The sequence below is a fragment of the Rattus norvegicus genome, chromosome 6 (assembly GCF_021556685.1).
Source record: "Rattus norvegicus strain SHRSP/BbbUtx chromosome 6, alternate assembly SHRSP_T2T, whole genome shotgun sequence".
In the NCBI taxonomy this organism is placed as follows: domain Eukaryota; kingdom Metazoa; phylum Chordata; class Mammalia; order Rodentia; family Muridae; genus Rattus; species Rattus norvegicus.
In genome coordinates this window covers 30,873,916-30,900,917 of record NC_141539.1, presented here as the reverse complement: position 1 = coordinate 30,900,917, position 27,002 = coordinate 30,873,916, and the positions used below count along the sequence as shown (strand labels likewise).

Sequence of the window (27,002 nt, the reverse complement as noted above, 5' to 3'; positions counted from 1 at the left end):
GAGCCACTGAAAGAAGAACAGGATGAGAACTAGCTCATGGCACTGTGTTTACTGTGGTCAGTGAAAGGGAGAAACCTATGATCAGAACTGAACGTTGTTGAAATAAAGTCTAAGGGGAGAGAAAGCACTGGGCTATGCAAGAGAGATAGAGCACTGGGGTAAAAGGGTAAGGAAGTGTTCTCAGTCTGTTTTTGGAACTGACTATACAATCTGCAGTATATGTCTTCAGTATTGGCAAGTGTGGGGAATGGAGAATTTAAAGAGCTAGAAAGGGCTCTGAGATTCATCTTACTCCTCTCTTCTATTTTTGTACTGAAGAAACGCTAGTAGATTTATAGAATCCCGTAGCAGAGCTGATATGGTAATTCCACTCTTATGGTGATGTTTCATCCCTGAATGAAGTTATCATAAGTGCTTTTGAGAAATGAGCTGAAAAAGAGCAGTGTCGGGAGGGGGAGGAGGAGGAGGAAGAGGAGGAAGAGGAGGAAGAAGAGGAAGAAGAGGAGGATGAGGAGGAAGAGGAGGAGGAAGAGGAGGAGGAGGCCGAGGAAGAGGCGGAGGCAGCACAACCAACAGTGCACTGAACCTGGGAGGAACTGACCAAGGACCTCAGCAAGGCTCACTTAGTGGGTCAGACAAGCACAGCGGAGCAATCAGAGCACACTCTTAAAGTGCACACTTGATATCTTGTTGAACACCGAGACAGCATGCACTATGAATGTGATTTCTAGTTACCCTTTCTCTGGGCACACCCTGCCCGTTGACGTGCCACTCAGTGTTAATAGGTTAGCATGTAGTTGTGTGTTCCACCCGGACAGCCTCATCTTCTTTGATGTACTGGTCATGCTGACCTGTCTGCATGCTGCATGATAGGAACCGCATCTTATTACCCGTGGGCTGGGACCCCAGTGTCTGGACTTTTCAAGATTTTCTACTAGAGTTCTTACCAAGTATAGAAAGGGACTTTGCACCCTCACAGTCTTGGACCATAGGATATATTTGCCAAAGTGTGTTCTTAGGCAAGTATGAAATTTGCTTTAAGTTATTGGGCTTAATTATTAAAATTGCACCTGTGATATATCTCTGTTTTTAATGTAAAAATATATCAGGTTATAATGATTCAGGGAAATGAACTCTCCAATATGGTACAACTTGAGAAACATAGTTTTAGACAAATTTATTCTATTTATTTAAGCTTGTTTTTCTCTAAAAAATGAGGTGGCTTAAATAAGGGACACTGGTACAGGTAAGAGAAATCAATATGGGCTTCAAACATCAGCTGAGGCTCCACCTTAAACTCAGGTTGCTCATTAAAGGAAGTGAGTTCTGTGACGGGATCAGTTGTGTAAAGGAAGTGAGTTCTGTGATGGGATCAGTTGTGTAAAGGAAGTGAGTTCTGTGACGGGATCAGTTGTGTAAGGTACTAGCATCTGTTCCGTGCCAGAAGTATCTCAGATACTACAGAGTCAGGAAGACACTGAACAAGGGCCTTAGCCCCACGGCTCCTGGGTCTGGATGCATATTAGAATAGTTTGGAAAACGTGTCCTGTCTCCAGCTTTCCTGCTAGAGGCAGAATTGGGAGAACCCCAGGACTCAGTCTTCTGGGTTGTTTTTATGTATCAGTCTGCACTGTGCTGGAAACCACCGCCTGAATCATCTGTGAACATTTCTAACACAGTTTCCTTGGCCTTTGCTCCACATTTCTACTTAGGGAATGTTTTCTACTTAGGGGATAGCATGCATTCATACATAACATGTAATTTTTAAGAAGCAACTTTTGACACATAACTTTTATGCCACATGATTCACCTATTTAAGGTATTAGTTCAGTGATTTTAGTATATTTGTTGAATTGTGCAACTGTCACCACAAATTAAGGCAGATTGTCATCATGCCGAGAAGAAATGCCAAACCTATCAACAGTTAGTTTCCTGTCCTTCCCACCCCAGGCAAACACTACTTTGTATTCTGTTTGTATGGATTTGCCTCTTTTGAACATTTTATGTAAATAGAAACATTTCATATATGTACACACATATAGTCCTTTCTGACTATTTTCACTTGACACACTTTTTTTAAATTGTCAAGTAATATTCCATTATATGTGTTTACCATGTTTATGTATTGATTGTCAGTCGATGGTTGTTAGTGTTGTTTCCTTCTTTTGGTTGTTGAACTGCTGCTATTCTATGGGCATCCTTGTGTTTTCTTGGCTATATATCCAGGAGTAGAAATGTAAGACCAAATGGTAACTCTGTATTTAACTTTTCAAATAACTGTACTAACTGTCTTCAGAATGGGTTGTACCGTTTTGTATTCTCACCTAGAGTAGTATATAAGTGTTCTGCTTTCTGTGTCTTTACTAATACTTATTATTGTCTGTCTTTTTAATTAGCCATCACTGGTAGCTCTTGAGTAAATAGTGTCTCCTTGTGATTTGACTTCATGTTGCTTTCGTGATGAATGAATGGAGCCTCTTTTCATGTTGTTAGAGAAGGACTGTTAACATCCTTGCCTAGTTTTACATTGACTTTGTCCTTTCTTTTTCTAATTACATTTTTGGTTCAAGGTTTTTGTTTATTTTTTAATCATATACATGTTTGGCCACATTTTCCACCCCGTTGTGTGGATTATCTTTTGTGTTGCCTAGGTGCTATGTGCATATGGATGTGCGTGCTTGCATGCGTGCACATTGGTAGAGTCCCTGTCAGCTTAGGTGTCTTGTGTCACTCCACCATACTTTCTGAGACAGGGTCTCTCACAGAACTCAGAGCTCATCATTTCTGCTAGATCCATCTGTCTCCATCCTGCCTGTGCTGGGACCAAGCTGGGTGTCAGTGGGCCTGGCTTTTGTGTGGTCCTAGCAACCTGAGCTCATATCCTTAGATAGCGGAGTTCATGCACCTTACCATCTTTAAAGAGAAGTTTTAAAGTTTGATATATTTAAATTTATCTCTTCTTCTCTTGTTGCCTGTGCCTTTGACACTCAAGAATCAATAGGCCTAATCTGAGATTTAATCTAATATTTTCCTTGAAGAGTTTTATTATTTTTGCTGTCATACTTAGGTATTTGTTTCCTTATGGGTTCATTTTCGTAATGGTGTGAGGTTGATGCTAGCTTTATTTTGTAAGTGGATATTTAGATGTGCTGGCATTGTTTATTAGAAAGGATGTGTTTCTCTCATTGAATTTTGTTGCCATTTTATCATCACTAAGTATTTTGGGTTACTAATTCTATGTCGTTGGTCTGTCCGTGTATGTTTATAATGGTGTCATGTTGCCTTAATGGCTGTGACTGCTCAGTCGTTCTGGAAAGTAGGGGTGGGACTTGCACATCGTTTGTAGGACGCCCTTGACTGTTGAGGTCTCTTGGGTTGCCATATTCATCAGCATGTGAATGTCTGCACAGAATCCATCTGGGGTTTTAATAGGGATTATACGGAATCTTGTGTTAACTCGGACATTACTGTCAAGTCTTCATAATTAGGAACAATGTGAAATGCCTTTCCATTTATTTATACTGTCTTTAATTCTTTTCAACATAATTTGTCATTTTGGGTGTGTGAGTTTTATACTTTTGCTTTAGGTATTTTTTTGTTTTTTATTTTTTGTACTGTTATAAATGGAATTGTTTCTTACTTTAGTTTCTAGTTTTATATTGCAGCAATATAGAGACACAATTGATTTTTTTTTTTGGTTCTTTTTTTTTTTTTTCGGAGCTGGGGACCAAACCCAGGGCCTTGTGCTTCCTAGGCAAGCACTCTACTACTGAGCTAAATCCCCAACCCCTACAATTGATTTTTTAATAATGGCCAGATATTGTGATACCTGATAGTGTAAATTTTAAGGTAAGACTTTTTTCTACTGAGCAAAAATATTTTACTGATTTTTTAAAAAATCATTTTATTCCTGTAGTGTCGAGGCAGACCAGTGTGCTTGGGAAGCCAGCTCAGAGCGTATTTTGAGTTGAGATGTGATTATAAAATAGTAACACTACTTTTCCTTTTCTCTCAAAGCTAAGCAGAAAGCATTTCCCAAGACAAAAATGGAAATAGCATTGTAACAGACTCCAGAGTATATTGGAAAGTTGTATTTAAAGTTAACGACTGTAAATTCTAGTAGAATTACCTCATGGCTTTATTATATTGTATAATCTAATGGTTCATTCATCAAACCATTTAATTCACATTAATTGAAAGTTACAGAGCTCCAGGCTATTGACCTGAGACCTGGGCTCTAGGTGTGATCCCTGGGTAGAGAAGTAGACAGACCCCAAACTTTATTTTATAGCTTAGGAAAATTATAAAAATGAAACAAATAGTGCATTGTAGAGGGAAGATGTCCCATGGTTTGGGGTGGCCATGGAAACTTCTCGTGCCATGAAAGCTATCCATTTTGCTTAGAGATGCTCCTTTGGGACCCTTTTTGCTGCCTGGGATTAGGGAGGCTCTCATTTGTACAGCCGGGTCCTGCTTGCACTCGTGCACCAAAGCATGGCGGACACAGAGACGGGTCTGCATTTGAGGGTGGGCTTCGCCGCTCATTCTTTCCTCATGTTCCATTCTGCTTGTGCTGGCCGTGGACCGTGCTGCGTGTAAGGCAGTGACTCTCCCATGGCTGCCTACTAATAACAAAGCCATACAAATCAACCAAAGGCAAATTAGTGACTATCCTACCTACTGGTAGCTTCTGATTGTGCATGTGTTCAGTGCTGTATAATGTAGACTTGACTTCAAAGAGGTTGATTTAGGAAGGTCAGATATAGATACAGGGAAATAGGCACACATTTATGCTCAATAAGAAGATAAGGCAACAGTTCCATTATAATGAGAAGGAATATTCTCATAGATTAGGACTGCAGGGTGCACAGTACGAGCTTATTACAGGAGTATGCAGTTATAACCTCACTGATTTTTAAAACTAGGATGTATACTTTTAATACACTTATAAAATATTAAGAAAAATTTATCGTTAGAAAAATTTGGAGGACTGAAATCAGTTACCAGAACTTCTAAAGCAATGCTTTTCAGCCCAGTCTTGCAACACTCTGTGGTATGCTCAGCTGCCTCCAAGGCTGTTTTGAAATTCTTTTCCCCAAAGTAATAATGATAATTCATTTTAATTCAAAATAAAGTTGCATAAAGGAGGAAAGTTGGATCATAAATTTGAGTGAGAAGAGCACGTGGTCATTCTAGGAAAAGAGAAAGCAGTGCCGTCTGACTTCCTGGTCTGACAGTGAGGTTGATTGGTGTCTGGGACAAGCTCTTCAGCGCAGCTATGCTAACTCCACTGATGCTGGTGGTGTCTCACTGGCTGTTAGAGCCCTCTGTTGACTGTTCTACTTGCTCACTGTGAGTTTGCTCAGCCATCTAACTTTTCCTCCTTTGCTCTTCATGGTGCTGTCTACAAATGGCACTTTTTGAATAGGTCCCTGTAAGTAGTTATCTGCCCCCCTATACCTGAAATATAGGCCACAAGTGTACAGAGCCGAAACGAGGTTGGAGGCTCATAAAGGACTCATCTTTGCCCCTCAAGCTGTACATAGTGCTTAAGCTAGATAAGTAAGAAATTTGCATTATGGGATGGGGTGGTGATTGTAGGGATGGAAGGGTAATAAGCACAGCTACTATGGGAACAAAGAGAAGGACTTTTTTCCAGACCTGTGTGTGCACATAAGCCTTGAGGCCTTAGAAATGTATTAGCTGAGGGCCTGCTTACTTGTACTGTTTTCAGTGCTAGGGAGCTGACCCAGGACTGTGCTGGCTAGGCTAAACCCCTACCCCCTCATCTGAGTTTTTATAAGACTACTTTAATGTAATAATATTATGATGTTATTGATGTTAGGATGTTTATGATGAATAACATAGAGACAAGAGCACAAAGCCAAATTATGTAGCACAGTGAGTACTGAACTAGGACCCAGATGAGGAAGCAGAACATCCCCACATCTGGATGTTCTTCTCGTACTCCCTGCTATCTCTGTGCTCACTCATCTAGGAGTGAACACTACACTGACTGGTAGCATTTTATTTTACTCTCTTTGACTGTCATACAAACCAATTCAAACAGTTTTACTTGTTTGATTGTATCCTGCCTCCTTTCCCATGCCGTTTCTCTCCCCGTTGTTACTGTTTATGTGCACTGATGATAGGATTATAGCACCTTTGTATCACCTTGTATTAGCACACCACCGTTTCCTTCTCTAGTCTGTTGATGGGCATTTGGGTTGATTCACCTCTCAACTCCTGCTGTTGTCAACAGTGCTGCTGTGCCTGTTCTGCCTTTCTCAGTAGTAGCCCTGCGCATGCCCGACGGTATATACCAGAAGGTGGACTTCCTTGGCCATACACAGGGAATAGATCTGTTAGCAATTTCTCAGTTTTACTAGTTATCAGTCAGGATCTAGTCAGGAGATAGAAACTACCCTAGTAATTAAATAGGGAACATTTAGTATACAGAATTGTTAATTACTGAAAAAAAAGCAAGCGAATGCTAAAGAATACAAATAAGACTGGTTATGTTGAAAACTGTTACCTAAGGCTAAAGAGCGTAGCCTCACAGGAACAAGCCTAGACCCCTCTTTTTCTCTTCACCCATTGTGGCCCATTTCTCCACGATTTCAATTTACTTGTTGGAACAGGGTGTGGCTATAGCCCTCCCAGAAAATAGCAGCCTTCACTGTGGGTGCTGTGAGCCAAAGCTGATGTTGGCGGTCTTTTATGGACTGACATCAGAAGTGGTGTGGTTGCAGTGCCTTGAAGCAGGCTGGACCGTGAGGTCCACAAGGTCTGTTATGAAACGTTGACATAACTACCATGGAGCAAGATGGAGAGTCCCTGGGATCCAGATCCAGGTTGCGAAGCTCCGTGCCTTGTGTTCGTCCCATATTACTGTGTTGACAGGCTGGAAAACTGCCTCAGCTTGTAGAAGAGAGGGTAGAAGAGGTGAGGGGTGAAAGGTAAGCAAGCACATTTAGATAATGCCCAGCTCATCTCCCAAGTTAGTAGTTTGTTTTCTTAAACTTATGTAATGACTTCTTAATTTTGAGAAAAAAAGTCTTTAGTCTCTAATTCTATTTGATCCTTTTTTTTTTAAAGATGAGGAACAAGTCATTTAAATTCTAGTTAATGTTATACCAAAAAGCATACATGTAAATAGAACCCAGTAAAGAAACCCTCATCGTGGATCCTTCATCCCGTATAAGGAAGCCAAGACACTTGGAACCCCTGCTGTGATGACTCTGTTAGCCTGCAGTGTTCTTGGACCTCTGTCTGTGTGTGCGCGTGCGTGCGTGCGTGCGTGCGTGCGTGTGTGTGTGTGTGTGTGTGTGTGTGTGTGTGTTTGTGTGTGTGAGTGAGGGGGTGGTGCCCAACATCCCAGCTTGACTTCAGCTCTAAGGTTTGATCTTTGTCTACAACTTCTAGTTCTCTGCTGAATTGATCTTTTCCTCTAGGTGTACAGTCTTCATTTTCACACTAGGCATTATTTTTCAAGTCGTTGTGAGCTAGTTCTAATATCTGGATTATCCTTGAGTATGTGTTTTGCCTCCTTTCTTCCTTATCAGTCACATGGTTCTGTGCTTGGTAGCTCTTGGAATTCTAGTTACAAAATGGCAGCAGCTTCAGAGGTGGCATACTCTGAGAGGTGCGGGGAGGGAGACAGAGAATTGTTCTCTCTGAGAGGCATCTAAGCTGATTATTTCAACCCTGAGACTTTGCTGAGTTGAGGGTGATCTGTGGTTTAGGTAGGGCCACGTCGAGTTGTGAAGGAGCCTGTTTCGGTTATTCCTGGGAGCCAGTGGTGTGATCAGTCTTTCGTGACAGCTCTAAATGCCTGGCTCTCTCTGTATTTAAGTCAATTTTTAACCAGTGTTTGAACACACAGCAGTATGGATCTTTACTCCCGGGGAACCCACATTTCACAACTTGTCTTTATGACTGTAGACCCTGCTGGCCTGGGGTTCTCTTCAGAGTCAGCGCAGTGCTGAGCTCTTTCATCCAAAGCCGTGAGGGGACTAGATGCGTATTTGAGGTCTCTTTAACTCTGCCTGAAGCTGTCATGGCTTCCCTGAGCTGCAGCAGCAGCTCTTGCCTGGTCAGTGCCTGTATCCCAGCCTCCCTCTGGGCCAGTTTGCACAGATCTCTGGGTAGAGCACTGTGGCAGTCAGTCTTCTTTGAGGTTCTCTATCTCTGCCAGTTCTTACTTGTACAGAGAGTGGATTGCTTCAGAGAAATGCTTGGATTGTATCTTAGCTTCAGGCTGTTCTTGTTCTAGAAGTGCTGGTCTGTGCAGAGCCACAGCAGCCCATGTGGAAGTGTTCAGTTTTATTTTGATAACATGTCATTTTACTTTGAAACTGTCATTTTTATCCTTTACTTTCAAAGCAAATGTATAAAACCTTTAGTGGACCATGAATGTTACACACCTTGTTGGTAAGAACATAGACCTGAGGCGATGGCTCAGTCTGCAAAGTATGTGCCTTCAAAGCACAAGACCCGAGTTCAGGTCCTCAGAGCCTAAGTAAAAGGTGGGGCTAAGCGGATGAACTTCTTATACCAAAAATGCTGAGATGGGAGGTGGAGACAGATGGATCTCTGGAATTTGCCGGCCAGCTAGCTTACTGTGCCCAGTGAAACTAGAGAATATGAGAAAACCTGTCTCAAAGAAAAGGTAGATGGTGCTTAAAGAAAGACAGAGAGGTTGTCTTCTGATCTCCACATGCCTTTACCTGTACCTGCATACCTACCCACTCTTCACATGAACATGTATGTGCACACATACACACACAGGAAAATACATAATTATCCAAAAATTTATTATTGATAAGATGCTAATAACAATGTTGATCAAACATTTTAAAAAAAAGAATCCATGTAGTGAGAATTTTGGTTTCTTTGAAAAAGCCAAATATTCTGGGAATGTTTTCATTTTAATCCCAGATGTGGGGTGCAAGGCTGCTTGAGATTGTTCACAGCAGTTGACTATGATTTGTCTCATGCTGTAGCAGGGGTGTGGTTTTCCTAACTGTAGATAGTTTCTGAGATTGTGTGACATTTGTAATTCTGGGGACTTTTCAGAGTGCTAGGGCCTGGAGAGGTCGGGTAGATTATTGGTTGGTCACTGTTGCTAGCAGTTTGTTTAGTATTTCTATACAGAGAAGAAAGGAGGAGAAGAAATTAGAGATCCTGACTGCAAAGATCAAACTTGCCCCAAGGAACTTGACACCGCAATCAACAGGAAGTAGTCTAAGAATAACATTGTCCCCTTTCCCCCTCTGTTCTTTTTTCTCTGCTATCTAGTGTAGGTGTAGGGGGTTGAAAGGGTAGGAAAAGAGTGATGAAAAGTGAAAGAAAGAACACACAAAGTAGCCAAAGTCTAGCTACAATTTCATAACAGTTACTTCTTTTATTATAGAAATCTTGGTACTTAATTCCTGTAGATTCTCCTGGTGTGAAGTAGAATGTTATTTAGAGAGGACATCTCTAGTTCTTTTGATTTGAGAGCAGCTTATCATAATAAATCCATCCATAAATGGTCAATGTGAGTGTGAGAAAATGACTAGACATTTTGATGGGAAATTGGTTTATGTGCTGATGAGACAGAAAGTACTTGTGTCTGTGAAGGTCTATGAGTACTCGTGTCTGTGAAGGTCTATGAGTACTTGTGTGTGTGAAGGTCTATGAGTACTTGTGTGTGTGAAGGTCTATGGGTACTCGTGTGTGTGAAGGTCTATGAGTACCCGTGTGTGTGAAGGTCTATGAGTACTTGTGTCTGTGAAGGTCTATGAGTACTTGTGTGTGTGAAGGTCTATGAGTACTCGTGTGTGTGAAGGTCTATGAGTACTCGTGTGTGTGAAGGTCTATGAGTACTCGTGTCTGTGAAGGTCTATGAGTACTCGTGTGTGTGAAGGTCTATGAGTACTTGTGTCTGTGAAGGTCTATGAGTACTTGTGTCTGTGAAGGTCTATGAGTACTTGTGTCTGTGAAGGTCTGTGAGTACTTGTGTGTGTGAAGGTCTATGAGTACTTGTGTGTGTGAAGGTCTATGAGTACTCGTGTCTGTGAAGGTCTATGAGTACTTGTGTCTATGAAGGTCTATGAGTGCTTGTGTCTATGAAGGTCTATGAGTACTTGTGTGTATGAAGGTCTGTGATTACTTGTGTGTGTGAAGGTCTGTGATCACTTGTGTTTATTTTAGCTTATCAGGTGTAGAAATCCTTTATGAAGTGAGAAAAAAGTTGGTGTCTTTTTTTCTCCTTTAAGAAATGTTCTCTCTAGAGGAAGATAGTGGAGGGCTCTTGGTTTAACAACTATAATTTATGATTGTATCTGTTTTTCAAAATTGTTGCTATCACAGCCAATTGTGGATTAGGGAGTGTTAATATGTGCACACAAACAATTTTGAAAGCATGTGTTATAAACAAGATTTTAAACATAGTTGTGGTGAAACAGAGCATCTTGGGAGTATAAACAAGGTACCTTAAAAATGCTGCTTCCCATAAGACAAATGGAAAAAGGCAAACCAAGTTATTTTTTGAAATCCAATGGCAAATAAAACATTTAGCAGATGTTGTCAGTTTTGATTTACTCAACTGAATTTGAAAAAACATTTTTGGGGAAATGAGTTATTGAGTTGGGAGTAAATCATTGCAGTTCATGAGTGCTCTTTTCCCGGGGAGGCACCCTGAATAGTTCTAGGCACCACTGTGTACGCTCTACCACCCTGTCCCACCCGACTGCTCTCAGAGTTTGTCGTTTATGTTATGATAGTGTATATTATTGCTGTTATTGTTATGTGTACTTTTGTTTCGAGACATGGTCTCAATATGTAGCCCTAGCTGTCCTGGAACTCACTCTGTAGACCAGGCTGGCCTCGAACTCACAGAGATCTTTCTGTCTTCTAAGTGCTGTGATTAAAGGTGTGTGCCATCACTCCTGGCTATATATTTGTATTATTAATGACATGTAAAATTCATGTAAGTACCAACAGGTACAAACCCTGCCATGATCCCAAACAATGGAGAGCTGAGTCTTTTTTTAATTGCATAGTTTATGCATTTATATTTCAAAGTCTTAACATTTTAGACTATATTTTTTTCTTGGTGTTTTTTGTGTCTGTACCATATGCATATATGTTCTTTAAATCTACCCTTCTGTTTGCAGACCTCATATATTGTCAAGCATTTCTGTTAGGACAGGTGTTGTCATTATCATTACTGTTGCTGTGATGAAACATCATGACCAGAAGCTGCTGAGGAAAAGGTTTATTTTCACTCACAGTTCATGTCAAAAGCAGTGAGTGCAGGAACTCATGCAGGGAGAGAACCTGGGGGCAGGGGCTGGTGCAGATGCCACAGAGAGGTGCTGCTTCCTTCCTTCATTGATTCATTTAATTAATTTATTATTTTTTATTTTAAATTTTTTTATCCTCCTGGTCCACCTCCTGATTGTTCCACATTCTATCCCCCTCCTCTGTCTCCACGAGGATGTTCCCCCCATCCTCCCACCCCACCAGACCTCTGAACTCCTGGGGCCTCCAGTCTGACCCAGAGTCCTCTGCTGTATATGTGTTGGAGGCCTCATGTCAGCCGGTGTCTGCTGCCTGGTTGGTGATCCAGTGTCTGAGAGATCTCAGGGACAGATCCAGGTTAATTAAGACTGATGGTCCTCCTGTAGGGTTGCCCTCCTCCTCAGCTTCCTCCAGCTTTTCCCTAATTCATCTGAGGGGTCAGCAGCTTCTGTTCATTGGTTGGGTACACATATCTACATCTGACTCAGCTACTTGTTGGGTCTTTTAGATGGCAGTCATGGTAGGTCCCTTTTTGTGAGTGCCCCATAGCCTCAGTAATGGTGTCAGGTCTTGAGGTCTCCCCTTGAGCTGGATCCCACTTTGGGCCTGTTGCTGGACTTTCTTTTCCTCAGGCTCTTCTCCATTTCCATCCCTGCATTTCTTTCAGACAGGAACAATTATGGGTCAGAGTTTTGACAGTGGGATGGCAACCCCATCCCTCACTTGGTGCCCTGTCTTTCTGCTGGAGGTGGGCTCTCCCAAGTTCTCTCTCCCCACTGTAAGGTCTTTCATCTAAAGTCCATCCCTTTGAATCCTGAGAGTCTCTCACCTTCCAGGTCTCTGGTACATTCTGGAGGGTCCTCCCAATCTCCTACCTCCTGGGGTCGCCTGTTTCCATTCTTTCTGCTGGCCCTCAGGGCTCCAGTCCTTTTCCCCCACCCAATACCAGATCATTTTCCCCTCTTCCCTCCCCCCATCCCCCTTTTTCCCCAGATCCCTCCCCCCAACCCCATGATTGCTTTCTTCTCCCTCCCAAGTGGAACTGAGGCCTCTTCACTTGGGCCCTTCAGCTTGTTGAACTTTTTGAGTTCAGTGGACTGTATCTTGAGTATTCTGTACTTTTTTCTTTGGCTAATAGTGAGTCCTTTAGGTCTGAGTTACCTCACTCAGGATGCTATTTTCTAGTTCCATCTGTTTGTCTGCAAACTCAGGATGTCCTTGTTCTTAATAGCTGAGTAGAACTCCATTGTGTAAATGAACCACGTTTTCTGTTTCCATTCTTCTGCCCTGGGACAGCTGGGTTGTTTCCAGCTTCTGACTATGACAAATAAGGCCACTATGAACATAGTGGGACATGTGCTCCTGTGGTATGGTGGGGCATCTTTTGGGTATATTCCCAAGAGTGATATTTCTGGATCTTCAGGTAGATCTATTCCCAATTTTCTGAGGAACCTCCAGATTGATTTGCAGAGTGGTTGTACCAGTTTGCAATCCCACCAACAATGGAAGAGCATTCCTCTTTCTCCACATCCTCATCAGCATGTGTTGTCACCTGAGGCTTTGATCTTAGCCACTCTGACTGGTGTGAGGTGGAATCTCAGGGTTGTTTTGATTTGCATTTCTCTGATCACTAAGGACTTTGAACATCCCTTTAGGTACTTCACAGCCAATTGAGATTCCTCTGTTGTGAATTCACTGTTTAGTTTTATAACCCATTTCTAACCCATCTTTTGATTGGGTGTTTTTTCTTTTTGTTTTTTGCTTTTTTTTGGTTTAGTTTCTTGAGTTCTTTATATATTTTTGATATTAGCCCTCTATCGATGTGTGGTTAGTGAACATTTTTTCTCCCAATCTGCAGGTTGCCGGTTTGTCTTATTGACTATGTCCTTTGCCTTACAGAAGCTCTCTGGTTTCATGAAGTCCCATTTATAAATTCTTGATCTTAGAGTATGAGCTATTGGGTTCTGTTTAGGAAATTTCTGCCTGTGCCAATGAGTTCAAGGCTCTTTCCCACTTTCTCTTCTATTAGAGTCAGTGTATGTGGTTTTCTGTCGAGGTCCTTGATCCAACTGGACTTGAACTTTGTTCATGGTGACAAATATGGGTCTATTTTCATTTTTCTACATACAGACAGCCAGTTAGACTAGCACCATTTATTGAAGACACTTTCTTTTTTTCCATTGTATATTTTTGTCTTCTTTATCAAAGATCAAATGTGCTTAAGTGTGTGGTTTTATTTCTAGGTCTTTAATTCTATTCCACTAATCAATGTGTCTGTCTCTGTACCAATACCATGCAGCTTTTATCACCATTGCTCTGTAGTAGAGCTTAACATCAGGGATGGTGAGTCCCTCACCCATTCTTTTATTGTTAAGAATTATTTTCACTATTCTGATCTTTCTTTCTCTCTCTTTCTTTCTTTCTCTCTTTCTTTTTCTTTCTTTCTTTCTTTCTTTCTTTTCTTTCTTTTTCTTTTTTTTTTTTGCCTTTCCAGATGAATTTGAGAATTGCTCTTTCCATGTCTTTAAAGAATTGTGTTGGGGATTGCATTGAATCTGTAGATTGCTTTTGGTAGGATGACCATTTTTACTATGTTGATTCTGCCAATCCATGGGCATGGGAGATCTCTCTATTTTCTGAGATTTTCCTCGATTTCTTTCTTGAGAGACTTGAAGTTATTGTCATATTGTAGCTATTGTGAAGGGAGTTGTTTCCCTAATATTGTCAGCCTGTTTATCATTTATATAAAGGAAGGCTATTGGTTTATTTGAGTTGATTTTATGTCCAGTCACTGTGCTGAAGTTATCAGCTGGAGAAGTTCTCTGGTAGAATTTTTGGGGTCTCTTATGTATATTATCATATTATCTGCAAATTGTGATATCTTTATTTCTTCTTTGCCACTTTGTATCCCCTTGATCTCTTTTTGTTGTCTTATCGTCCTAGCTAGCACTTTGAGTACCATATTAGATAGATATTGGGAGAGTGGGCATCCCTGTCTTGTTTCTGATTTTCCTGGGATTGGTTGCTTCAAGTATTTCTTCATGTAATTTGATGTTGGCTGTTGGTTTGCAGTAAATTGCTTTTATTATGTTTAGGTATAGACCTTGAATTCCTGATCTTTCCAATACTTTTAACATGAAAGGGTGTTGTATTTTGTCAAATGCTTTTTCTGCATCTAAGGAGATGTAAGACTTCTAATAAAGTAGCAGTAGTTGAGCCTAGTCTGATCTGGTCATCAAGCGAGGGTGGGACTTAGAAGGCTGAGAGTGAGGTGGGGCTAGGAGGATAGTAGCACTGTGGGAGAGGGACCACGCTTCAGAGCAATATCCCACTGCAAGACTAACATATTAGAAGCATCCAGAAAACTTGCTTGCTGTATGCAAGAGCTTCATAGGCAGATAATAATTACATAGGTAAGTTGTAGCAAAAAATCATAAGCTATTTAGATCCCAGCTCCTTAACCTATGAGTCACACTTTTCTTCAAACCAATAATGTAATGCATCTGAACTGTTCCTCCACTGCATGATATCCCTGCAGACCTGGTTCTGAATATGCAGCAGGTTCAACCCACTCTGAGTGTGCCGGCATACCATGCAATGCCAAATACTGCCTCAAACTCCCTTGTTGCAGATTGTAGACTGAAAGATGGTAAGAATTACATCCATTGTCTATATAATTGTTGAATTACAGAAAATAAAGACTTTGCTAAGTCTTTATTCACAGGTGCACAGGCTCACAGGCCTATAGGAGAGACAAGCTCCAGGCAGAGAAAGCAAGACCAACTAACATCAGAAATAACCAGATGGTGAGAGGCCAGCACAAGAACCTAAGAAACAGAAACCAAAATCACTTGGCATCATCAGAATGCAGATCTTCACCCACAGCAAATCCTGGATATCCCAACACACTGGAAAAGCAAGATTTGTATTTAAAATCACAACTCATGATGATGATGTTAGACGACTTTAAGAAGGACATAATTTCCTTAAAGAAATACAGGAGAACACAGATAAACAAGTAGAAACCCTTAAAGAGGAAACACAAAAATCCCTTAAAGAATTACAGGAAAAAACCAAACAGGTAAAGGAATTGAACAAAAACCATCCAGGATCTAAAAATGGAAATAGAAACAATAAAGAAATCATAAAGGGAGGCAACCGTAGAGATAGAAAACCTAGGAAAGAGATCAGGAGTCATAGATGCAAGCATCACCAACAGAATATAAGAGAAGAGAGAATCTCAGGGGCAGAAGATACCATAGAAAACATTGACACAACCATCAAAGAAAATGCAAAAAGCAAAAAGCTTCTTACCCAAAACATCCAGGTAATCCAGATAATCCAATAAGAAGACCAAACCTAAGAATAATAAATATAGAACAGAACGGAGATTCCTAACTTAAAGTCCAGTAATATCTTCAACAAAGTTATAGAAGAAAACTTTCCTAACCTAAAGAAAGAGATGACCATGGACATACAAGAAGTCTACACAACCCCAAATAGATTGGACCAGAAAAGAAATTCCTCCTGTCACAGAATAGTCAAAACACCAAAGGCAGAAAACAAAGAAAGAATATTAAAAGGAGTAAGAGAAAAAGGTCAAGTAACATATAAGGGCAGACCTATCAGAATTACACCAGATCTATCAGACTTCTCAACAAAGACTATAAAAGCCAGAAGATCCTGGGCAGAGGTCATACAGACCCTAAGAGAATACAAATGCCAGCCCAGGCTACTATATCCAGCAAAACTCTCAATTAGCATAGATGGAGAAACTAAGATATTCCATGACAAAACCAAATTTACACAATATTTTTCTCCAAATCTAGCCCTACAAAGGATAATACATGGAAAACTCCAACACAAGGAGAGAAACTAGATCCTAGAAAAAGCAAGTAAATTATCTTCTTGCAACAAAACCAAAGGAAGATAGCCACACAATTCCACCTCTAAGACAAAAATAATCGGAAACAACAATCACTATTCCTTAATTTCTCTTAATACCAATGGACTCAATTCCCCAATAAAAAAAGAAACAGGACCCAGCCTTTTGCGGTATCTAGGAAATGCATCTCAGTGACAAAGACAGATACTACCCCAGAGTAAAAGGCTGGGAAATTTTTTCCCAAGCAAATGGTTTCCAAGAAACAAGCTGGACTAGCCATTCTAATAATATCGAATAAAATTGACTTTCAACCAAAAATTATCAAAACAGATAAGGAAGGACACTTCATATCCATCAAAGGAAAACTCAGTTCTTAATATCTATACCTCAAATGCAAGGGCACCGACATCCATAAAAGAAACTTTATTAAAGCTCAAAGCATGCATTGCACCACACACAATAATAGTAGGAGGGTTCAACACACCACTCTCTCTCATCAGTGGACAGATCATGGAAACAAAAACTAAACAGAGACACAGAGAAAATAACAGAAGTTATGAATCAGATGGATTTAACAGGTATCTATAGATCATTTCATCTAAAACAAAAGAATATCTGTACCTTCTCAGCATCTCATAGTACCTTCTCAAAAACTGAACATATATTTGGTCACAAAATAGGCCTCAGTGGATACAAGGAGTTGAAATAATCCCATGCATCCTGTCAGATCACCATGGACTAAGGCTGGTCTTCAATAACAACAAAAACGACAGAAAGCCCACATACACAATAGAAGCTGAACAATGCTCTACTCAATGATATCTTGGTCAAGGAAGAAATAAGGAAAGAAATTAATGATTTTTAGAATTTTATGTAAATGAAGGAACAACATACCAAAACTTATGGAACACAATGAAAGCAGTGCTAAGAGGAAAACTCATAGATCTGAGTGCCTCCAAAAAGAATCTAGAGAGAATATACACTAGCAGCTTGATAGCACACCTGAAAGCTCTAGAAAAAAAAGAAGCAAATTCACCCAAGAAGAATAGAAGGCGGGAAATAATCAAAGTCAGGGCTGAAATCAACCAAGTAGAAACAACAAGAACTATACAAAGAATCAGCAAAACCAGGACCTGGTTCTTGGAGAAAATCTACAAGATAAATAAACCCATAGCCAGACTAACCAGAGGGCACAGATTAACAAATTAACAAAATCAGAAATGAAAAGGGAGACATAAACCACAGAAGCTGAGGAAATTCAAAAAATTATCAGATCCTACTCAACAAAACTGGAAAATCTGGATGAAATGGACAATTTTCTATACAGATACCAGGTACAAAAGTTAAATCAGGATCAGATAAGCCATCTAAACAATTCCATAACCCCTAAAGAGATAGAAGCAATCATTAAAAGTCTCCCAACTAAAAAGAGCCCAGGACCAGATAAGTTTAGTGCAGAATTCTATAAGACCTTCATAAAAGACCTAATACCATTACTGTCAAAACTGTTCCACAAAATAGGAAGAGAAGGAACACTACCCGGTTTGTCCTTTGAAGCCACAATTATGCTTATACCTAAACCACACAAAGACCCTACAAAGAAAAAGAACTTCAGACCAATTTCCCTCATGAATGTCAATGCCAAAATACTCAAATTCTTGCAAACCCAATCCAAGAAAACATTAAAACGATCATACACCATGATCAAGTAGGCTTCATCTCAGGGATGCAAGGATCATTCAATGTATCGAAATCCATCAATGTAATTCACCATATAAACAATCTCAAGGAAAAAAAAAAACATGATCATCTCATTAGATGCTGATAGAGCATTTGACAAAATTCAACACCGGTTCATGATAAAAGTCTTGGAAAGATCAGGAATTCAAGACCCATGCCTAAACACAGTAAAAGTAATATACAGCAAACCAGTAACCAACATTAAACTAAATGGACAGAAACCTAAAGCAGTACCACTAAAATCAGGGACTAGAGAAGGCCTCTCTCTCTCTCTCTCTCTCTCTCTCTCTCTCTCTCTCTCTCTCTCTCTCTCTCTTTAATTTAGTACTTGAAATTCTAGCCAGAGCAAGTAGACAAGAAAAAGAGGTCAAAGAGATACAAATTGGAACAGAAGAAGTCTAAATATCACTATTTGCAGGTGATATGATAGCATACTTAAGTGATCCAAAAAATTCACTAAAGAACGCATGAACCTGATAAACAACCTCAACAAAGTGGTTGGATATAAAATTAACTCAAACAAATTGGTAGCTTTCCTCTATTTAAAGGATAAACAGGCTGAGAAAGAAATTCGGGAAATGACACCTTTCACAATAGCCACAAATAATATAAAATACCTTTGTGTGATTCTATCCAAGCAAGTGAAACATCAGTATGACAAGAACTTCAAGTCTCTGAAGAAAGAAATTGAACATCTCAGAAGATGGAAAGAACTCCTATGCTCATGGATTGGCAGGATTAATATAGTAAAAATGGCCACTTTGCCAAAAGCAACCTACAGATTCAATGCAATCCCCATCAAAATCCCAAGTCGATTCTTCATACAGTTAGAAAGAGCAATTTGCAAATTCATTTTGAATAACAAAAAACCCAGGAGAGAGAAAACTATTCTCAACAATAAAAGAACTTTTGTTGGAGTCGCCATCCCTGTCCTCTAGCTGTATTACAGAGCAGTCCTGCATGGTATTGGTACAGAGACAGGCAGGTAGCTCAATGGAATAGAATTGAAAACCCAGAGATGAAACCATACACTTATGGTCACTTGATCTTTGACAAAGGAGCTAAAACTATCCAATGCAGGGGGCAGCATTTTCAACAAATGATGATGGTTCAACTGGAGGTCAGCATGTAGAAGAATGCAAATTGACCCATTCTTACCTTCTTGTACAAAGCTCAAGTCCAAGTTGATCAAAGACCTCCACATAAAACCAGATACTCTGAAGCTAATAGAAGAGAAAGCAGGGAAGAGCTTCGAACACATAGGCACAGGGGAAAATTTCCTGAACAGAACATCAATGGCTTATGCTCTAAGATCATGAATTGACAATTAGGACCTCATAAAATTGCAAAGCTACTGAAAGGCAAAGGACACTGTCTTTAGGACACACAATGGCAACCAACAGATTGAGAAAAGATCTTTTCCAATCCTACATCCAATAGAGGGCTAATATCTAACATATACAAAGAACTCAAGAAGTTACACTCCAAAAAATCAAAAATCCTATTAAAAATGGGGTACCGAGCTAAACAAGAATTCTCAACTGAAGAATACTGAATGGCCGAGAAGTACCTAAAGAAAAGTTCAATAGCCTTAATCATCAGGGGAGTGCAAATCAAAACAACCCTGAGATTCCACCTCACATCAGTCAGAATGGCTAGGATTAAAAACTCAGGTGACAGCAGATACTGGTGAAGATGTGGAGAAAGAGGAACACTCCTCCATTGTTGGTGGGATTTCAGACTGGTATAATCACTCTGGAAATCGGTCTGGAGATTGCTCAGAAAATTGGATATAGTACTGTCCAAGGAATGAGCTATACCACTCCTGGGCATACACCAAAGAGATGCTCCAACATATAACAAGGGCATATGCACCACTATGTTCATAGCAGCTTTTTTTTTTTTTAAACAATAATACCCAGAAGGTAGAAATAACCCAGATGTCCTTCAACAGAGGAATGGATACAGATACTGTGGTACATCTACACAATGGAGTACTGCTCAGCTATTAAAAACAATGACTTCATGGAATTCTTAGGATTTGCCTAAGAATAGGGTGGAACTAGAAACTATCATCCTGAGTGAGGTAGCCAGTCGCAAAAGGACACACATGGTGTGCGCTCACTGATGAGAGGAGATTAGCACAGAAGCTTGGAATACCTATGAAAAAATTCACAGCTCATAGGAAGCTCACGAAGAAGGAAGACCAAAATGTGGATGTTTTAATGCTTCTTAAAAGGGAGAACAAAATACTTATGAGAAGAAATACAGCAACAGGGAGCGGAGCAGGGAATGGAGACAAGGTCATCCAGAGACTGCCCCACCTGGGGATCCATCCCATATATAACCACCAAACCCAGCCACTATTGCTGATGCCAAGAAGTGTTTGGTGACAGGACCCTGATATGAGTGTCTCCTGAGAGCCTCGGCCAGAGCCCTACTGATACAGATGAGGGTGCTTGTAGGTAACCATTGGACTGAACAAAGGGACCCTGGTGGAGGAGTTAGAGAAAAGACTGAAGGAGCTGAAGGGGTTTGCAACCCCATAAGAAGAACACAATATCAACCAACCAGAAACCCCAGAGCTCCCAGGGACTAAACCACCAACCAATGAATGCACATACACACACACACACACACACACACACACACACACACACACACACACACACATGTATATTAGGGTCTTAGGAGAGATTTTCTTTTTATTTAAGTGAACATTTGGTTCTAGATGAACAGGATTATCAGAGAGATACTAGAGAGAGTTTCATAACCCACATTTCCCTATTCCTGACCTCTTACCCTCTTACGGTGCTGTGGTACATTTGTCTCAAATGGTGAATCAGTATTGAGTACTGTTATGAACCAAAGCCTGGATTATGTTTTGTTTTTAACACCTGAAAAAGTTTATTAATGTTTTTGTCATTCTAGCCACCGTGGAATTTGTACATAAAAAACTGCTATGCTTATGCCAGAATTTAGCAGTAAAATCTGAAGTGTTATACAATAATTTTATGATGAAAGTAATTATGTTTGCTTTTCAGGAATATTGGTTTGTTGCTTTTATCACTATATATATTATGTATTCATAGTTATTTTTATGAATAGAGTATAAAATGTTTGAAATAATCCAATATATTACTAATAAATATAGTAATTACTAATAAATATGATGTTCTTATGTCTTTCATTTCAGATATAAAGCCATGTATAAGTAATATATTCCTGGATTATGGTCTTTAGCTGTTCCCTGTGCTCATTTCGATTGCAGAATCCTACATAAGCTATCACATGCTATTTGGTCCTTACAGATGTTGAGGCTCTTCCTAGTTGTCACAGGTATTTGTAGGTTTTTTGGTTCCTTTTGGCCCTGATAGCTTTGAGGTGTTCAATCAGCTATTTAAGGAACTGTCTTTCGATTGGTATTTAACTGGTATTTTCTTATGGTGAGGCTGCGGTTATAGGCTTTTGGCTAGAAGACCTCAATAATACAGTGTCTTTGTTTACTCTTCTACTGTGCTTTGAAAAGCAACACCATGGTCAAAAGCAAGTTGGGCAGGAAAGGGTTTATTTGGCTTGTATATTCTGAGGCATAGTTTATTGAGGGATGTCAGGGTAGCAACTCAGACTGGGCAGGAACCTGGAGGCAGGAACTGATGCAGAGGCCATGGAAGAGGCCAGCTTACTGGTTTACTCCTCCTGGCTTGCTCAGCCTGCTTTTTTATAGCAGCCAGGGCCACGAGCCCAGCGACAGCCCCACACACAATGAACTGGGTCCTCTCCCATCAGTCACTAATTAAGAAAAATGCCCCCCACACTGATCTTATGGAGATATTTTGCAATTGAGGTGCCATGTTGCCATTCAGTGATACTTTTGCCACATGATATCAAGAATACACACTTTTCAAATGACTTCGTTGTTGATATTACCTTTGGTCACTTGATTTAAGATACTTCTGGATTTCACTCTCGCAAAGTTACATTGCTGCAGTGTTTTGTAAGCCTCTCAGTGTGTTCACTCATACTTAAGTATCTAGTAAGGCTCAATCTCATTTAGGATCAACTATATATGTAAATTATCCACCATTCATCTGTGTGGGATATTTATTTTCCATTCTTATTTATTAAATTTTTTTTTTTTTGGTTCTTTTTTTCGGAGCTGGGGACCGAACCCAGGGCCTTGCGCTTCCTAGGTAAGCGCTCTACCACTGAGCTAAATCCCCAGCCCCTTATTCAATGTTTTAATCAGTTTGTGCACCAGTTAGTTTTTGTCAGCTTGTCACAAGCTAGAGTCACTTAGCAAAGGAAGCCTCCGTTGAGGAATTGTCTCCATCAAATAGGCCTGTAGATATGTGGCGGCATTTGACTTTGATTAATGATTGGTTGTGGGAGGGCCTAGCCTTTGGTGGGTGCTGCCATTCCAGGGCAGGTGGTCCTGGCACCTGTAAGCCTTGAAGCTTTTTGAGAAGTGCTGTATTGAGTATACATTGGAAGACTGGAGAAACAAAGAGCCCAATGTCAGGGACAGTCACACGTACAAGAAGTGGGGCAGGCACATTCATATTGCTTTTTTCTCAGATCTCTTTATTTTCGACCATTTGTTGACCATTTTAGGGCAGACTTTCCACTCATGGCGAACGTTCTCTGGAAGTTCCCGCAGAGACAAGCAAAGAGGTGTGCTCTTAGGGAGGCTAAGTGCACTCAGGTTGATTGACAGTCAACCACAGCAGCAATCACAGCTGGACCTTACGGTTTCAAAAGGCCAGTCTTGTTCTCTAGCTACAGTTGAGGACTACAAGTGAAGTGAATATTGGGTGCTGCAGAGCTAGCTGTGGTCTCAGGTCTGCCGAGTACCAGGGAGACCGTGCTAGATATGGCACTTGGTCTTCATCCCTTCTTTAATTGATAAAACCAGCATTATCCATACCTGTCCCACAAGGCCATTGTGAGGAATGGGGAAGCATCAGTTGCACTGTAAAAACAGAAACAGAGTGTGTGGTCAGGGCATGTGGAGCTAACTGTGGGGATTTTAGCAGATGGCCATGCTCTCAGCACTGTCCCTTCGCCTGTTGTAATCGGAAGAGCTTTCTTTGATTTTGATCTTACATTTAAACTATTAAGAAAGTGAGCTTTTGTACTTATGAAGTCTATGTTTGTGGATTAGCTTGCTGTCCTTGGGTTAGCTTTAGAGATAAACACAAGAAGCAGAAAAAATGTATTATAAAAATTGAACCTAGATATAATGTATGCTTTCTCTAACATTTTTAAAGGCAAAAACCTTCGCTATTATAAAAACATTTTTTCTTCAGAGGAATTATTTGCATCCGGCTGAGAATTTTATGCCAAACTGCAGCCCCCACACAAGCTTTGGAAAGCCAAGATATTTAAACCTGTGAAGTAAAGCGCCGGCTCACCCTTACCCTGTCTGATGCAATCCTTCAGCTGCAGAGCGCTTTGTAGCCCGCCTCTGACAGTGACCCAGCAGACCTTGTATGCGGTCTTTAAAACCTGGTTTTTAAGTTGTTGCAGTTATGAAAATTCCGAAGAATTATAATATTGTAAGCAAAACATTCAACACATTTAATACATATTCTTGAATGTGGTTCAAGAACATTTATGAAGAAGCCAGATTGAAAAGTAAAAGTCTGGATTATTATAGAATTTTTAAAAGAGGGGCAGCTAATTACTTAGAGTATCTAAAATGGAATAGCTAGGCCGAGTGTCAGCTTATAATTTCAGCTATGTAGGAGACTGAGGCTGGAGCCTTATAATTCAGGGGCTGTCTGGGCTGCAGACTGAGTCCTAGGCAAATTCCACTAACTTAATAAGAGCCCGTCTGTTGTCTCAAAAAAAAGTTTCTTAGATATCTTTAATCAGTTTCTAAAATCAAAGGAGTTCTTTACATAATTAAAAATGCTTTGTTTGCTCAGCTATAAATGGAGCATCTACATCACACTCTTCAAGTTTCTGGAACAATTGTGGAAGAGGAGGCAGATCGTAAGAGCTGCAGATCAAGGAGGGAGGTCCAAGGTCAGGGAGTACAGCGGTGTTGCCCTTAGGAATTAATACACTCACAGCCTCTCTTGTCATCTACACAAGATCAAGCCAGTTAGCATCCAACATGGATCAGTAACTGAGGGGTGATTGGTAGCTTCTGGATAAATCACTTTAAGGATACAGTCCCTGGTAGGTCCCCTGTGCTCTGGCAGACGCCCATCCTTATAAAGACAATATAAATTGGGTTCAATGGATTATCAAGAAAAAAAACAAAAAATCAAAAGAGGACAGGAAGTTTGAAGGGAGTGGAGGTTGGATCTGGAGGGAGATAGGCGTTAAGGGGTGGCAATATTATCAAAATACATAATATGTATGGGGTTCTTAAAGAATTAATGCAAGTATTATATTTAGACAAATAATTGGGTAAGAGTAGTGGTTGTTATACTTGCATGCCTGAAGGCAGTTTACAAACGTTGAATTTTATGAATTTAAAGACATGAGGCTTATCTTGGCTAACTCCTTTGGCAGTTTTATTTTCAAAAAGTAAAACTTGTTCCAGTAAGTCTAATTATTATTTAAAATGAATTTATTATTAAAACTTTAAAGTTAACCATTTTTTGTTTCCTATCCCATTCCCAGTCCTCCAAACTCATTAAAGTCTGCTCAGATTGAGTTACCAGTGTTTTATCATAACCAACAGATAAAATGGCTATCAGTCATCTGACTCTGTATATTTGGATAGCTGGAGGACCAAGAGCTTGAAAATATGAACTATATGAGACCTTGTCTCAAAGAAAACAAATCACAAATAAATAAATAAAACATCTAAATAAAGTCTTTTTCTGTAAAAACAGAGACACTCCCTCATTTGAGACATTAACTGTTAACCTAGTGACTGAGTGCCTACAGTGAACGTCAGCCTTTCTTTCTTCCTCCTCCCTCTCTTTTTTATTAGTATTTTTATGGGCCTTTGTTCATAGCAATTAAAATAATAATCTAAAGTCTTGTGCTGTTTCACAGCATATTTTATGAAAGTTTCAGTTTTCTAAGAAAATAGTCCCTGAGAGATGTTTCTAACATTTGGAATTAAGGATTAATGAAGGTTTGGCAAATTAAGAGTAGTTTTAGTCAGATTAAAGAATTAAGATGAGTAGCAACACTCCTTTAACTGTCTAGCTTTACACCATGTTCATAAATGCTCAGCTAGGCACGCTCAGGAGTCAAAGAAAAATATTTATAAACTAAAGCAAAACAAAACCTAACTTTACCTATCAGGTTTCCTCATGTGCGGGGACCTTTTCCTTTGGAGATTTTGTCAAGTATATAAGAAGGCAGCGTTGTACAAGAAAGCTCCAGGGCTCCATGTCCTGACTTCAGTCATCCCCAGGGCTTCTTACCTTGCCTACCCCATCCTCTTGTTTCCTGACCTCGAATCTTCAATTAACTCGTCATTACCCAGATTTCTGATGGTCTGAGCCGAGATCTAAGCAGTGTGATTATTTTCTTCTTTGGTATCTTTTAACTTAGATATTTTTCCATTTTTCTTTTTTTCAATTTATGGCTTAAGAAATAGGTAATTTATCCTATACAATTACAACAGAGTGGATCTTTGCTAACTGTGTCCTTCATGCTGTAATTTAAAACATTAACTCATTTCTTTGAATGTTGTATAAGTTGTTTGGCGTCTATATGTCCTGATTTTCTGTCTTCTGGTTCAAAATCACAAACAAAAAGTAACCCTCTGCCTCCCACACTAGAGAGCTGTGAGAAGTCGCTATTGAAGGAATAAGAGACATAGGTGCATCTTGGTCATCATGTAGGGATTGTGTAGAATATAGGCAGTGGAAATCGCAGCAAAGCGACGTGTGTGTGTGTGTGTGTGTGTGTGTGTGTGTGTGTGTGTGTGTGTGTGTAAATCGAAGATAAGACTCATCAGAAGCAGCCGGATTATAAAGGTATCCTAGTCAGTCATTATCATTGGTCATTTACTTCACTGCCAGGAGCTCGCTATTTTAAAAATTCATCTGTATCCTATGGTCTTAGAAGAAATGACCTTAGTCTATCAAGAAATATGAATTGTATGAAGTGCAGCTTATGTTAAAAAACTAGATAATCAACCAGGTGGCAGCTAAAGAATTGAAGACATAGGTTCTATGATGAAAAACATGTGTTAGACTTAATCTGCAGTCTTTGTTAGTAATGCATTTAATGTATTCATATATATAAAATAAGAAACATAAAATTACAAGTTTTATTAAGACTAAATAGGAAATAAGGTTAAGCCAATTAATAAAATATTTAGACCCATAAATTTTACTTTATAAATTATATATGGATTACCATGTTTTAAAACATAATTGAATTTTGATAAAATGCCCCTTACCCTAAAATAGAACCTATTTGATCTTTCTTTGATGATTCAGAAGCACTTAAGGGACTGTTCTCAGCATTACAATTATTTTTTCCCAACCTTCTCATTCTACTGTGACTGCATAGAAGAGTTGGTTGATGCTGAGTTCCAGAGTAATGCTGAGTATCAGAGAACTTTGTCTCAATTAAAAGATTGTAGTCACAGAGAATCACATCAGTAGACTTCTAGGAGCTGTTACAGAGCTGTGTGTTTATGTGTGACTGTATATATAGATGCATGTTTACCTGGGAACACTGATATACATAGTACTGTTAAAATATATAATGTATATTGTTAAACACACGTGCATGTATATTGACTTGGGACATGTGCAGCCATTCCCACTCACTAAGGAAGCTGCAAATGGAAGGAGTCTCATCAGAATTTACCAAGGGGAAATTGGCTCCAAGACGTAATGCTTTTGGCTGGAGAAGATAGTGATCCTGGCACCGTGCACTCTCTGTTTCCTTGTGAGAGCTCCAAGATGAAGAATCAGCTACAGAGAGGCAGATGCTTGGTAGTTTTCTGGAAGCACAATTATAAGGTTTATGAAAAACAGGAAGACCAACATCTCATGCAGTTTTTTTGAACTGGAAAACGATTTAATGTGCTGTTTTGTACCCCCTTCAGGCCTCAACTATTGAGCCATGATATTTCATTTTATTTTGATGACTTTTTTGC

The 27,002-nt window shown here is 39.8% G+C and overlaps 1 protein-coding gene across 11 annotated transcripts in view; it reads left to right on the top strand.

Annotated features, from left to right (window-relative positions):
- Positions 1 to 27,002, top strand: part of Babam2 (BRISC and BRCA1 A complex member 2) — a 450,578-nt gene that overhangs the window by 166,081 nt on the left and 257,495 nt on the right. The window contains exon 1 of one of the 11 annotated variants that reach the window (XM_087553698.1): positions 5,169 to 5,352. The exons of the other annotated variants lie outside the window; for them this stretch is intronic. The gene's annotated coding sequence lies outside the window, so the exon portion shown is untranslated. Of the gene's footprint in view, positions 1 to 5,168; positions 5,353 to 27,002 lie in introns of those variants that run through there. 11 annotated transcript variants of the gene reach the window in all.